The following is a 15000-nucleotide window of genomic DNA, read 5'->3' on the forward strand; positions in this document are numbered from 1 at the left end:
AGAAGACCTGGAGAATCAAGTGAAATCGTTGTCATGGCCAATGCCAGTGAAGTCTGTCTGGCACCCATGCTGGTGGCATGTAAAAATCACCATTTGAGCAATGCTGATGCCAGTGCCAGTAGCATGTAAAAAGCACCATTTGAGTGTGGTCAATGTCAGTACTGCCTGACTGGCATGTAAGAAGCACACACTACACTCTCAGAATGGTTAGCATTAAAAAGGGCATCCGGCTGTAGAGACCTTGCCAGAACAGAATGGAGCCTGGTGCAGCCTCCTGGCTTGCAAGTCCTCAATCAAACCGTCCAACCCATGCCAGCATGGAAAGCAGATGTTAAACAATGATTATGATGTTGATGATGATTATGATGATATATTTATATATATATATATATATATATATATATATATATATATATATATATATATATATATATATATATATACTATACATGGCTCAGTGGTAAAAGTGTTGAGCTGCGTGTTGTGTTCTTGAGTAAGACACTTTATTTCATGTTGCTCCAGTTTACTCAGCTATAGAAATGAGTTGCAACGTCACAGGTGCCAAGCTGTATCAGCTTTTGCCTTTCCCTTGGATAACACTGGTGGCATGGAGAGAGGAGGCCGGTATGCATGGTCTTCCATAAACAACCTTGCCCGGACTTGTGCCTGGGAGGGTAACTTTCTAGGTGCAATCCCATTGTCAGTCATGATCGAAGGGGGTCTAAGATATACTAATTTTATATATATATATATATATATATATATATATATATATATATATATATATATATATACACACATATATATACATACATCATATATATAATATAGTTGTATATATGTGCATCTATATCTATCTATCCATCTGTCTATCTCTCTCCCCACTCTATATATATTTATATCTATCTATCCGTCTATCTGTCTATACACACACACATGCACACACAAACACACACACACACATATACATACATATTTATATGTATATATATATATATATATATATATATATATATATATATATATATATATATATATATATATATTTACATTTATGTATATATACATCCATTAATGATGACTGAAAAATATTTCACCAAGTATTTTATGTACTGCTTTATGAGCTTCAAATGAATAGTTTCCTTAAATAAACAAAGAAAATTTTCCTGCAATCAACGGCAACATTCATATTAGCACACATGTATGCATGTGTATGCACACACACATACACACACACGCACACATCTATGTATATATACATATTGAGGCATATGCATAGCTGTGTGGACAAAGAGACCCACATATGACTGTGTGAATACAGAATTCGCTTAGAAGCCATGTGGTTTTGAGATCTATCTCATTCCATGACACCTTGAACAACTGTCTTCCACTGTGGCCTTAAACTAATCAATGCCATATAAATGAAAATTTGTAGAGGGAAACTGTATGGAAGCTTGACATATGTCAGTTCAATTTAGCATCATCAACTGTAGTTTAATGTAAAGGCACTCGATTGGGAAAAGTGTTAAATCACTGGACAAATGCCTTCTTGTAACTGTTCTAGCATTTTGTTCTGAGTTCAAGCCCTACTAATGACAACCTTGGCATTCGACCTATAAAGTTAATAAAGTACCACTCAGGTACTGGGATTACTTCTCTTTCTTTCCATCACTCTTTCCATTTTCTCTTTCACCATCTACCTCTCCCTTGCTATGCCTGTCTATCTCTCTCCCTCTTCTCTTTCTCTCTCTTCTCTAAGAATTGTTTGTACAGCACCAGACTCAAAGACAAAGAAATGAAGATGTTTTTAAACTTTCCAACTGAATTCTAATGATCTTTAAAAAAACTCCTTATAGTCCCAAAGCAGTGTCTTCTATATTTGTAACAAGAATCAAAATGTTATCTTTACTAATTCAAGAATGGTTTCACTGTTAAGAAATTTTTGTTTTATACTTAGAACAATATAATCCAGACTTGAAAACAATAAATGTAAGATTTTTACCTTCTATTTGAATTCTAAGATAGTTAAAAAAAAAAAATACTCCATCGCCCAAGGCAGTGCATTCTATATTTTGAGACCATAGTGTTTTAAGAATCTTTTCCAGTGACTGCTACTAATTGGTGCTGCATAAAGTTTGAAGTGGTTCCAGGGAATTGATTGTAAGTGACCAGTCAAATAAAAGGCCTGAAGATTCTGATATTCTTGAAATCAGAATCAGATATTTTTAAGAGTATGTACATTTTTTTATATTGGTAATTGGAACAGGCTGATCAATAAAGAATTTTTTTTTTAGTTTTGAAGTTATCTTAATGGGAATATAAGCTCAATTTTCTTTTTCGTAATATCAACAACACTTATTGACATGAAGTAAATTAGAAAAAATCTCTACAGTCTTTATATCCCAGACATGGTGTCTCCTCACTCTACCTTTTCTTCTACTGTAACAGAGGTCTCTGCTCCATGGAGTAAGCTTGTCTCATACCACCTCCACTCATCTCTCTTCCTATTTCCAAACCTATCCAGTTGTTTTCTTTTCTTCTAGTCTCATCTGAATCACTTTTCACATTCTTCCTTCCCAAAATTTCAAACTTCTAACCATATTTTCATGCAACTGTCAACTTGTAATCTTCAAGAGGTATATTAATCACGCACGCACGCACAAACACACACACACACATACACACACACACACACACACAACACACACACAGCACACACACACACACATGCATGCACACACACATGCACACCACACACACCATACACACACATGCACACACCACACACAGACATGTATACACACATACACACATGAAAAGTCTGCTCCAATCCCAACTTAAAATTCCTTTATGCATACAAATGCAAGACAGACATACATTATGGGTATATGTGTTTGATTAAGAAGACTACTTTTCAACCAGCAGTTCTAGGTTTCATTTCACTTCTTGGTACCTTGGGATAAAATGCCTTGTACCATAGCCTAGAATGGATCAATTCTCTATCAGTGAAATTTGGTAAATTTGTTAAACAGAAATAGTGAAGAAGCTGATTGCCACCCTCATTTACACACACGTTTATAAGTAGGTAATCAAACGAAAGAAAGTAGCACTTCACACATATAATTGGAATAGTAAATATTTAATAACAGTTTGACTTAGCTCTGCATTACTTGAAGTTTCATTGGCACAGAATACAGCTCACATCCATAGATTATGGAGTTGGAGTGAAGAGAATTTAAAATAAGTTTTTAAATGGTTTCTGGATGAAAATATCAAGTCCTCCATTGGTCAGTTCATATCACATGAATGATTTGACTTAGCACTTACCACAAGTCATTCCATTATACACCCCATATATTAGAATTGACAGTATATTAGTGCCAGATAGTTGGCATTCTGTACAATTTGACAGTTTACAAATGGCAGTTATTGTGACTGCTTTGGTGATGTCAGGTTACATATCAGTTTTTGTGTCAAGCATACCCGTGTGATTTAATAATAGCTGGATCATAGTAGGCTACAGTGATGGTATTGCAAAAAGGGAAAGAATCTCACTATCAGCAAACAGATTACATACTTTGCAATTGTGTGAGACAGTTAGGGCTATGGCATATTTTCAGGTTATCAGTAGTAAATATTTTGAAGGTATTTAACAGGTTTTTCTTTGGTGATATTGGGAGGTTAGATTAGTTTTCCTATTGATGAATACTGCAGATAGCTGTGGTATATACAGTTTCTTGTGAAGGCAGAGTTGGCAATAAGAACTGTGAGAAAGGATAACTTGTGAAGGATGCTCCATTTACTGTGGAGTAAGTAATTTACCTTTGTCCCAATATCTCCAGATGAAGTAAGACAAGAAGGTGGGGTTTTCCTCATCCCTACATTTGAAGGAGTGTATGTGATGCATAAATCTTTCCTTGAAAGCATTGACTGTTATGCTTATGTTGTGTCACATGACACATGATGCTATCAAACAGTGTGAGTATGACTCTAAAAGCCACAAGCATTGAGATGCAAGTCCTTTTGAGGGGACAGTTGGTGAGATTTCAAAAGTTACAGGTTGATATCATTTTTAATAGTATTGAATTTTGTGAACATTTAATCATTTAAACATGATTTCTACTTCACAATTTAAAACTTTTTGCATCCCATATGTTTATACCATTAATAAACAAAAAATTGTTGAAACTAGTTTGGTATGGAAGTAAATAAATTTATTTAAACACTATTACAAGTTTTTCAAAAACAAATTCTTCTATATGTTTTCCTGCATGGAAATACACCCCTGCTTTTCTTCACCCACAAACTTCTCCACTGGACCTTCTACCTTTCTACACTCTTTTGGATTTTCTACACTCCAGATGCACCTCTCCTGCCTATGGATTACCCTGGACCCATCTGTTGATAAGAAATCGCTCCAATACACCATGACATCTGAAGCTTTTGGACTATTTAACCTTTATGTAAAACCTTTATTAACCACTACACGCATTTTTTTTCTCTCCTTGTTTCTCTCCTTGTTTCTTTCTGTGGAAGAGCGTAGGCTCGAAACGTTAAAGACTTTTTTTAATTCCCGAGCATTATACTAATACATCTGTTTGTTGTCTACACCATCTGTCTTCGTCTGTTGTTTTTTTTGTGAATTCTCCCAATATATATATATATATAAGGAGAGAGAGAGAGAGTTTCTGTTTGTCAGACAGTTGTGATGGAAAACTATATATATATAACAAGAACAAGAATGGAGAAAATCAAATCTTTAATTGATGACTACACCATTCGTTACTGATGATTGTTTCTATTGTGTCAGCATATTTAGATATAGGAAAATGGTAGAAAATACCAGTCAAACTGATATAGCCAAAAAATATATGCTAACAGAACATTATAAAGCCAACATGGACTAAATTCAGAGTGAATTGAGAAAATATCTCCAATAGATGAACACATAAGAAGATGAACACATTAAGAAGAGATGTAATATTCTAAGTAAAAGCACGTTTAATATTTAGACTTATAATGACGTCAGTAGGTAAAGAAAGAATAAAAAATAAACACTGAAATTGTATGTTACAACATTAAGTTATCTACCTATTAAATCTGCTAAAAAGTTTTAAGAAAAATTATGCATATTAGATTATAGGAAAAGCAATTATAATTAATGCATTATTTCATGCAGATGTATTTAAATGCTTTGTATATTTATGAGAACATTTCAATGTAAGGTTGTTTCTACAATTTAATAATTCTACTTTTGAAGTAATTATAAAATCCATTTCCTCTAGGCAATGATCACATTTAAAATTACCACTGTTGTATGACAGTGTGTAACTAATAATGGACCACTTTATATCATAGTTAATGTTCCTGTTTTTTAAATCCGAAATGCATTTATTTACTAAGATTCATAGAATTATAGTTTCTTTTAAACTTAAATGAAGAAGAATGGTTATGTAATCTAGATTTCCAAATTATAGCAGAAGAACTTGTGTAGTAATTCGTGCAATCCTCTGAAATTACCTTACTTTGATACACTATATTTTCCCTTAAATACTGATTTTTCTAAAGGACACAGAACTTTGTTTTTGAAATTACAAAGGTGTTTATTCACTCGTATGTGGTACTCATGGTTAAAGGAATTAGTACTAATTCTACTTTCATCATTAGGTGTTAAAGCAGGAATATTATTAAATCACAGCTGTGGCAGATACCGGTGTCATGCAAATGACATCCATGCCGGTGGCATGTAAAAGCACCCATTACACTCTTGGATTGGTTGGCATTAGGAAGGGCATCAAGCCATAGAAAACCATGCCCAATCAGACTGGAGTCTGGTGCAGTATTCCAGCTTACCAGCCCAGGTAAAACCGTCCAACCATGCCAGCATGGACAACGGACGTTAAATGATAATGATGATAATGATAATGATTATTTGATATAATTAACCAAATTTGTTTAACACTGATTGCTTTCAATATAAAAGTTAGTACCCTCTATAAAAATTAAGTTATTTAATTCTCCTGTGGAGTTAAATAATAATTTCAAATATATTTACAAGGAACAGTTAATTAGCAATCAGGAACTACATTCAACAAGTACTTTACTTCATCAGCTCTCTCAGAAAGTGAAAAAGGCAAAGTTGACTTCAGCAGAATTTGAACTCGGAATATAGAGAACTAGAACGAATGCCTTTAGACACATTGTCTGATGTTCGATTGGTTTTATCAATCTACCAATCATTATCTTAAATACTTCAGTGTACAATCACACCACATAATTTGTGCAGGTGGTAGCAATTAAGACAATCTTAGACAAAGTTGTATGTCTCCTAGGCAAATTTATTAATATTCTGTATTATGAGGTCGCATACAAGTGAACTAGATAAGTATTTCCAATTTCATGTCAGTTGTTTATATCAATGAAAATTCTCAGTATATTTCCATATATGGTGGTAAAATATTTAGACCAACAACACCATGTACAAATAAATGTGAGTATTCACACCTGTTGATGAACATGCACACACATATCTATCTATCTATCTTTCTCACTCTCTTTCTCTCTCTCTCTCTCTATATATATATATGTGTATGTATGTATGTATATATATGTATGTATACATATGTATATATATATATATATATATATATATATATATATATATATATATATATATATATATATATATATATATATACATGCACACAGCTCCAGCATTGAACCCCATACGTTAGACCATAACCATAACCCAACCCATCCTACCAACACTACACAGAATACTACTACAACTTCCACCACCCTTACAGATAGAATAATTAACAACAATGATGGCAATAATAATAATAATAGTAATAATAATATTAATAAAATAAATAACTTAAATCCTTCTACCCCAATCTCTAACCACTCCTCTAACAGTATTACCTCCTCCATTCCTGAAAATAACCCCCCAAATACACCCACTTGTAACTGCCATCCTGGGTTCATCTGTCCTCTACAAACCCATTGTGGAAGATCTAATGTAATTTATAAATGCACCGTCCTTGACACATTACGCAATTCTACAGCTATATATATATAGGGTCAATCATAAATTTTAGACAGTGATATGCCACTCATCTCAATTCTTTTAGATATGAGAAACAGTAAATCCACAACACTCACCAGTCACATACATCATCTCAAAAAATAGAAATATTCCCTACACATTGTCATGGTTCATAATAGATTCAGGGCGTCTATACCAAGGTCAACGCTTAGCCTGTAAGCTATGCCTTAAAGAGGCATTCCACATATTAAAACACAACTCCTCAACACTACTAAACAAATATAATGAGGCCATAAGTACATGCAACCACCAGTGTTTCATACCTTCAAATTTTACCACAGATCTAAATGCAACCCAAATAACCACACAGTATATATCCACAACACCTCGTAGGTAATCCCCAACAACCCTACTGATCCACATATCATAACGAACTAAAAAAATTGAATAAGAGCAGAAACATGAAAATGCTGGGAAAGCAGTATGTAGAAAACTTGGAAGGTTAAAAAGAAAAATGAATAAGTAAAAAGTAAAATGTAAAGAAACGTAAAAGAGCAATGTTAATTCTCTAAATGAAGTATTAACAGTAACTGCATGATAAAGTGTAGTATATTGCCACTTAAGTGTGGCTGACCCCTAGGGGTGGATGTTTCTGTTGCTTTTAGCCCCAGGAGGACATCTCCTCCAGCTGGCTTATCGACACACGACTGTGTCCTGTTTGCCAAGGGAAGTTATCCCTCTCACCATGATCTGCAGCACGAACGGATCCGGATTTCAGGGTTATTTCCCTTCGTCGGCGTTCGATAGCTACTGACCCTGGTGAGAGAGACAAAAACCTGGCAATCTTTTATCTACTTTTCCAGTGAAATTCTTCACTGATATCGAAAAGGTGAAAACAAGCAATGTTAATTCTCTAAATGAAGTATTAACAGTAACTGCACGATAAAGTGTAGTATATTGCCACTTAAGTGTGGCTGACCCCTAGGGGTGGATGTTACTGTTGCTTTTAGCCCCAGGAGGACATCTCCTCCAGCTGGCTTATCGACACACGACTGTGTCCTGTTTGCCAAGGGAAGTTATCCCTCTCACCATGATCTGCAGCACGAACGTAAAAGAGTTATCCTCATTAGACCTTAGATTATAAGGCTGGAAAGGTATCAACAAGTGAATCAGGTATAGGTGGAATATTTTAATTCTTCAAAATATATTTATATATGTGTTTGCAACTGCTGAAAATTTCAGACCTAGAGTTCAGTAGAGAGTTAGGGATCTTAGATCTGTAAACAATCTGAGCTCTTTCAGCTAATCATAACCTACATTTATTTGATCCATTAACACAAGGTGTCATTTTCTCAGGTATATTTCTCTTAATCACATGTTGTGTTTCATTAGCTTTCAAGCTCTGTACATGGCTAACCAACTTAGTAGCTTTGCTATCGTTCTCATGTTGGAAGGAAGCTATGTAATTGGTACAGGGATTTTTGAATTCTCCTTCACATAATTCAATATAGGTCTGATTACCTGTTGTAGCTTTTTTGAGATTCTTCTCTTATTCAATTTTTTAGTTTATTATAATATGTGACTTGTGCCTGATGAATAAGTTTGAGATATTTCTCCAGATATTAAACTACTAGCAGCATATAAAGACATGTATTGCATCCTTTAAGTAATAATATTTATCTCTCACCAGAAGGAGTACTTTTTTGTTGATCTTTCTATCACAGAACAGTACATTATATATATGTATATATATATATATATATATATATATATATAACATACACACATATATGCATACGTATACATACATATCTCTCTCTCTCTCTCTCTCTATCTCTCTATATATATATATATATTATATATATGTGTGTGTGTGTGTGTATGTGTACACATACACACATACACACATACGTACATACATACATACATATATACATACATACATACATACACACATACATATACAAATGCATTACGAAATAATACTATTTTTGAAGTTTACACTAAATTATAAACTATTATTAATCTAAAAACCTTCACTCCATTTATAATAGAATATGTGAAATTATGAATTTCAATAAAAAAAGAAAAGGAAAAAGGCACATAATTGATACAATATTCTCTTTGATCAGCTATTGATCTCTACATACAAGTTGATCATTTAATCTTTTTGAAATGAAATGCTTCAAATAAACACTGCTGTGGCAGCATCTTCCATTTACAAACCTTCACTAAATTGATGAGCTAATACTTCTATTGTCATGTTGTTGAAAAAATAAAAAAATATTTTTTTGATAGTCTGGTTAACTTTTTAAAATATTAATGTTTATATGTCTGATTTATTATTGTAGAACACGGTGATGTGTACCGAATGGTTTTTTGGTTGTTTTGAAGCATATCTCCTTGAAGAACAAAACCCCCATTTCCACCTTACCCTTCCTACCCTTTCACAACACGCCCACCCAACATTAAAAGCAACTTGTCTGATTGAAATGTATGACTTACGCTACCCATCTAAATGCTTAATGAAATATAATCATAAATCATAAATCATAAATCATATTGACATTGTTTTTATATGCTTTTGTCTTACTTTAAACATAATAATTGTATTAAAACAAAGAAAACAAAAAAAATTAAAGACAAAACATAATGGAAATCATTACACTTAGATTAAGTGTTATATGTTTATATATATATATATATATATATATACACTGTCTTTGAGTCCATTTGATGTTGTTGATGTTCCTTAGCCACTGGTCAGCCATGATCAAGCAGACATATGATTAAATACATCCTATGACCATCCCATCTTCGTTTTAGATGTGCAGTTAACTCAGTACTACTCCATCCATTATGTTCTTTTCTAAAACAGAAGGGTGCGATTTGAAAGTGAATTGTTTGCTAAGTCTTATCAGATCAACTGATTATATAGGTTCTTCCCAATGATTTTCTTTGCTGACAAACATGTTGTTCTGTAACTTTACAGCCTTTTATAGCAATGAATTGTGAAAGCAAGTAAGGAAAGCATAAGAGAAACTTTGATATTGCTCACTATGTTTCAGTTAGCCTGTAATTATTGTAGCACCCTACTTGCTCAGCATGCTACATTGTGGGTTTGAACTTGAGCCAACATAGTTGTTAAGTGAATTTCCTAACCATCCAAATATGTCTATATCGTTGATTAGCCATCTAACTATGTCTATATAGTTTTTAACCATCCAAATATGTCTATATTTTTTCTTAACTATCCAAATATGTCTATTTCTTTTCTTAACCATCTAAATATGTCTATATCATTTCTTAAGCATCCAAACATGGTCTATATCATTTTTTAAGCATCCAAATATGTCTATATCTTTTTCAGTGGTTTACTACAAGAATAATACCTAGAAGGTAACAAACCAATAATCCATTGGATATTTTCTATCTCTTAAGGTGGTTATTTGAACATCTTTACATATATATATATATATGTATATATATATATATATAAACAAATGCACTATATATATATTTTTTCACTCATTTATTACTATACTTATTTTATTATTTCAACTCATGTCCATTGTCTGAAAATCTTTCGTCCCACATCTTTGACATTTTCAGTGACACTTTTCATATTTGTGTGTATTCTTGTCCACTTACTCCATTCTCTGCCAAATAAATACACACACTTTATATTTTTCTGCACTCATTTATTATTGTTCTTATTTTAACTCATGTCCACTGTATGGAAATCTTTCATCACACATCTATGACCTCTTCAGCGACACCTTTCAATTTTGTGTGTGCACTTGCCCCACTTATTCCATTTTCTGGAGTATAAATATATGTGTATATGGAATGGGGTACATATATATATATATATATATATATATATATATATATATCATCATCATCATCATCATCGTTTAACGTCCGCTTTCCATGCTAGCATGGGTTGGACGATTTGACTGAGGACTGGTGAAACCGGATGGCAACACCAGGCTCCAGTCTGATTTGGCAGAGTTTCTACAGCTGGATGCCCTTCCTAACGCCAACCACTCAGAGAGTGTAGTGGGTGCTTTTACGTGTCACCCGCACGAAAACGGCCACGCTCGAAATGGTGTCTTTTATGTGCCACCCGCACAAGCCAGTCCAGGGGCACTGGCAACGATCTCGCTCGAAAATCCTACAGGAGCCAGTCAGGCGGTACTGGCAACGGCCACGCTCAAAATGGTGCATCTCATGTGCCACCCGCACAAGAACCAGTCCAGGGGCACTGGCAACGATCTTACTTGGCTTGCCGGGTCTTCTCACGCACAGCCCATTTCCAAAGGTCTCGGTCCGTAGTCATTGCCTCGGTGAGGCCCAATGTACGAAGGTCTTGCCTCACCACCTCAGCCCAGGTCTTCCTGGGCCTACCTCTTCCACGGGTTCCCTCAACTGTTAGGGTGTGGCACTTTTTCACGCAGCTATCCTCCTCCATTCTCACCACATGTCCATACCAGCGCAATCGTCTCTCTTGCACGCCACAACTGATGCTTCTAATGTTCAGCTTTTCTCTCAAGATACTTACACTCTGACGGGTATTCACATTGACATTACACATCCAACGGAGCATACTGGCTTCATTCCTTGCGAGCTTACGTATGTCCTCAGCAGTTACAGCCCATGTTTCACTGCCATGTAGCATGGTTGTTCGTACGCATGCGTCATACAGTCTGCCTTTTACTCTGAGTGAGAGTCCCTTTGTCGCCAGCAGGGGTAAGAGCTCTCTAAACTTTGCCCAGGCTATTCTTATTCTAGCAGCTACACTTTCAGCGCACCCACCCCCACTACTAACTTGGTCGCCCAGATAGCGGAAGCTATCGACTACCTCTAGTTTTTCACCCTGGTATATATATATATATGTGTATGTATATATATATATATATATCAATATCTATCTATCTATCTATCTATCTATCTATATCTATCAATATATATATTATATACATATAAGAAGGATGACCACTAGGTGGACATCCAATATGCTAAATGTAGACCCCATATGGTCTGACCATTAAGAAAGGATTGTTCTCAAGAAAATTCAGTAAATGCAAGAACGTAAGCGAGCAAGACAAATGAAAAGATACAAAATATAATGATTTCTTGAGAACAATCTTTTATGTTGTACATATATATATAAATATATATATATATATATATATATATATATATATATATATATATATATATATATATATATATATGTATATATATATATATATATATGTATGTATGTATGTATGTATATATGTATGTATGTCTCTCTCTCTCTCTCTCTCTCTCTCTCTATATATATATATATATATATATATAGGCATACATGGCCTCACATGGATTTGATGTACTGTACATGAGGTCAAAGACCTCATACAGGGTATGTTAAATAGAAACATACATACATACATACCTGCATACACAGGCGTACATGCTCACACACACACACACTGTGCAATTCATACCGGAGTAAAAAATAGAAGAAAACATCTTTTTACCATGTAGAAATTCACTGATATGATCGCAATTGTTAATGATATTTATCAACATCATCATTACTGCCATCATATATATTTACATGCATTAAAAACACATCTGTGTTGAAGATTAATCTTACTTTGTATTATGGATTTTTCATATTTCCTTATTAGTCCTGTATCAATAAATTTCAACAATAGCATATCTAAGTCCATTACCATATGAAGACTAAGAAGGAAATGTGAAAATTCCTTTAAAAAGCAAAGAAAAAAATATTAAACTTCTATGCAGTTGTGTCTTTGATACAAGGTCAAAAGAAAACCGACCCCTTTACCCACCCCTGTCTCTCACATATAATTCACACATGCACACATATACAAATACTTCAGCATATGCACACATGCATATATAATTTAATCTAATTTGATATATATATATATATGTATATATATATATATATATATATATATACATATATATATATATGTATATACATATACATATATAAATACATATACTTGTATATGTATAAATATATATATATGTATATATATACATATATGCATATATACATATATATGTGTGTATGTATATATAAATGTATATATATATATATGTGTGTGTGTGTGTGTATATATATATATATATATATATATATATATATATATATATATATATATTTATATTTATATATGTATATATATATGTATGTATGTATGTATGTATACACACAGAGAAAGATAGAGACAGACAGTGATATTGTTTGAAGTGGTGTACAGATTTTATATATTAAGAGAAAGGAGATAGACAGAATTTTGGATAATTATTCATTTAGTCTTCATCAGTCTTTGAGAGATTCATTATGAATGATTTACTCACAGGTAATTCGCACCTTTTATATAAATATGTGAGTTTTTTGAAGAAATTTGGAGATGAATTAGGAAGAGAATGTTCTCTGTTATCTTGAATCTAGATATGTGTGTTGATTTTGGAGGATTGGTTAGAGGGAAAAAAGAAAGAAAAAAGGACAAGCAGAATGGAAGAAAGATAAATAAGGAAAGAAAAAAGAACGATAAAAGAATGAAAGAAAGAAAGGGGTCTTTTCTGAGATGGTTGAAATTGCATTGTATTTTTGGTCAGTTGTCATGCTACAAAGCTGTACAAAAGTTTATTTTTTCTGAAACGGTTGAAACTAAGGATAGTTCAAGAAGTCAGTTTTCTTTTATTAATTATTGCAGTTTTTGTCAGGTGTCATGTTATCTCACTGTAGAAAATAGAACCTATCAAATAGTTTTGGAAGGGATATAAATGTGTGTGTGTATTAAAGTGTATATGTGTGTTGGCTGCTTAACCCTTTCATTACCATATTTATTCTGAGACGCTCTGTGTTTCTTTCAATTAATTTTAAATATAACAAGGAATTTAGTGTAATTGGGGTGGTTGGTGTTAGGTAGGGCATCCAGCTGTAGAAACTCTGCCAGATCAGATTGGAGCCTGGTGCAGCCTTCCGGTTCATAGTCCTCAGTCAAATCGTCCAACCCACGTTAGCATGGAAAGCGGACATTAAACGATGATGATGATGAAGAGGAGGATTAAGCTAGTGTCAGGAACATAAATTGTGAGTAAACTCTGAAGACAAGACATTTTCCAGTTATTTTAGTAACAGTGATGAGTACATTATTAATACTATCCAGTAGCAATCTGATTTGGTTCATATGGGATGCTTATTTTTTAAATAAGAATTTCTAATGTGTTCATAAATATATATATATTTTTTCTGTTCTTCATGTAATTTAGAAAAAAATCTTTTTGGTATGTAGTTTCATTGCCTTTCACTACTTTGGGTCATTCCTTAGGCATTTGTAGGAGAGAAAAATCTTAAATCTACTGTTTCCACATACTTCCAGATGCTTACTTAGTGGAACCATTTGATCACTTTGCATATCACATTCATCAAATGTATTTTCCTATAATAACCACTGTAAGTGGGCTAATACCATCTATTTCTCTGCATCCAATCTATATCTAACAAGATTTCCTCATGCTTCATCTTCCAAATATCCACCCATCACATCAGTCTTTTAACTATGGTACTAGTTAACTGTGGCACTATTCAGCTGTTAGTAAAAGCTTGTGTTTCAGTGGTGAGAGCATCAGGCTTACAATCATGAGGTTGTCAGTTGAATTTGTGAACCAGGTTGTTTGTTGTGTTCTTGAGCAAGACACTTTGTTTCATGTTTCTCCAGTATCACCTTTTGTCTTTCTCTTGGACAACATCAGTAGCATGGAGAGGTGAAACTGTTAGGCATGTGCAACTGCTGGTCTTTCACAAACAACCTTGCGTGGACTTGTGCCTCAGAGGGGAACTTTCTGGGTGAAGATCCATGGTCACTCATGATCAAAGGGGGTCTTTCAAACAAAAAAAAATCCCACTGCTATACTTG

The sequence above is a fragment of the Octopus bimaculoides genome, chromosome 10 (assembly GCF_046866305.1).
Source record: "Octopus bimaculoides isolate indiv1 chromosome 10, ASM4686630v1, whole genome shotgun sequence".
Classification (NCBI taxonomy): domain Eukaryota; kingdom Metazoa; phylum Mollusca; class Cephalopoda; order Octopoda; family Octopodidae; genus Octopus; species Octopus bimaculoides.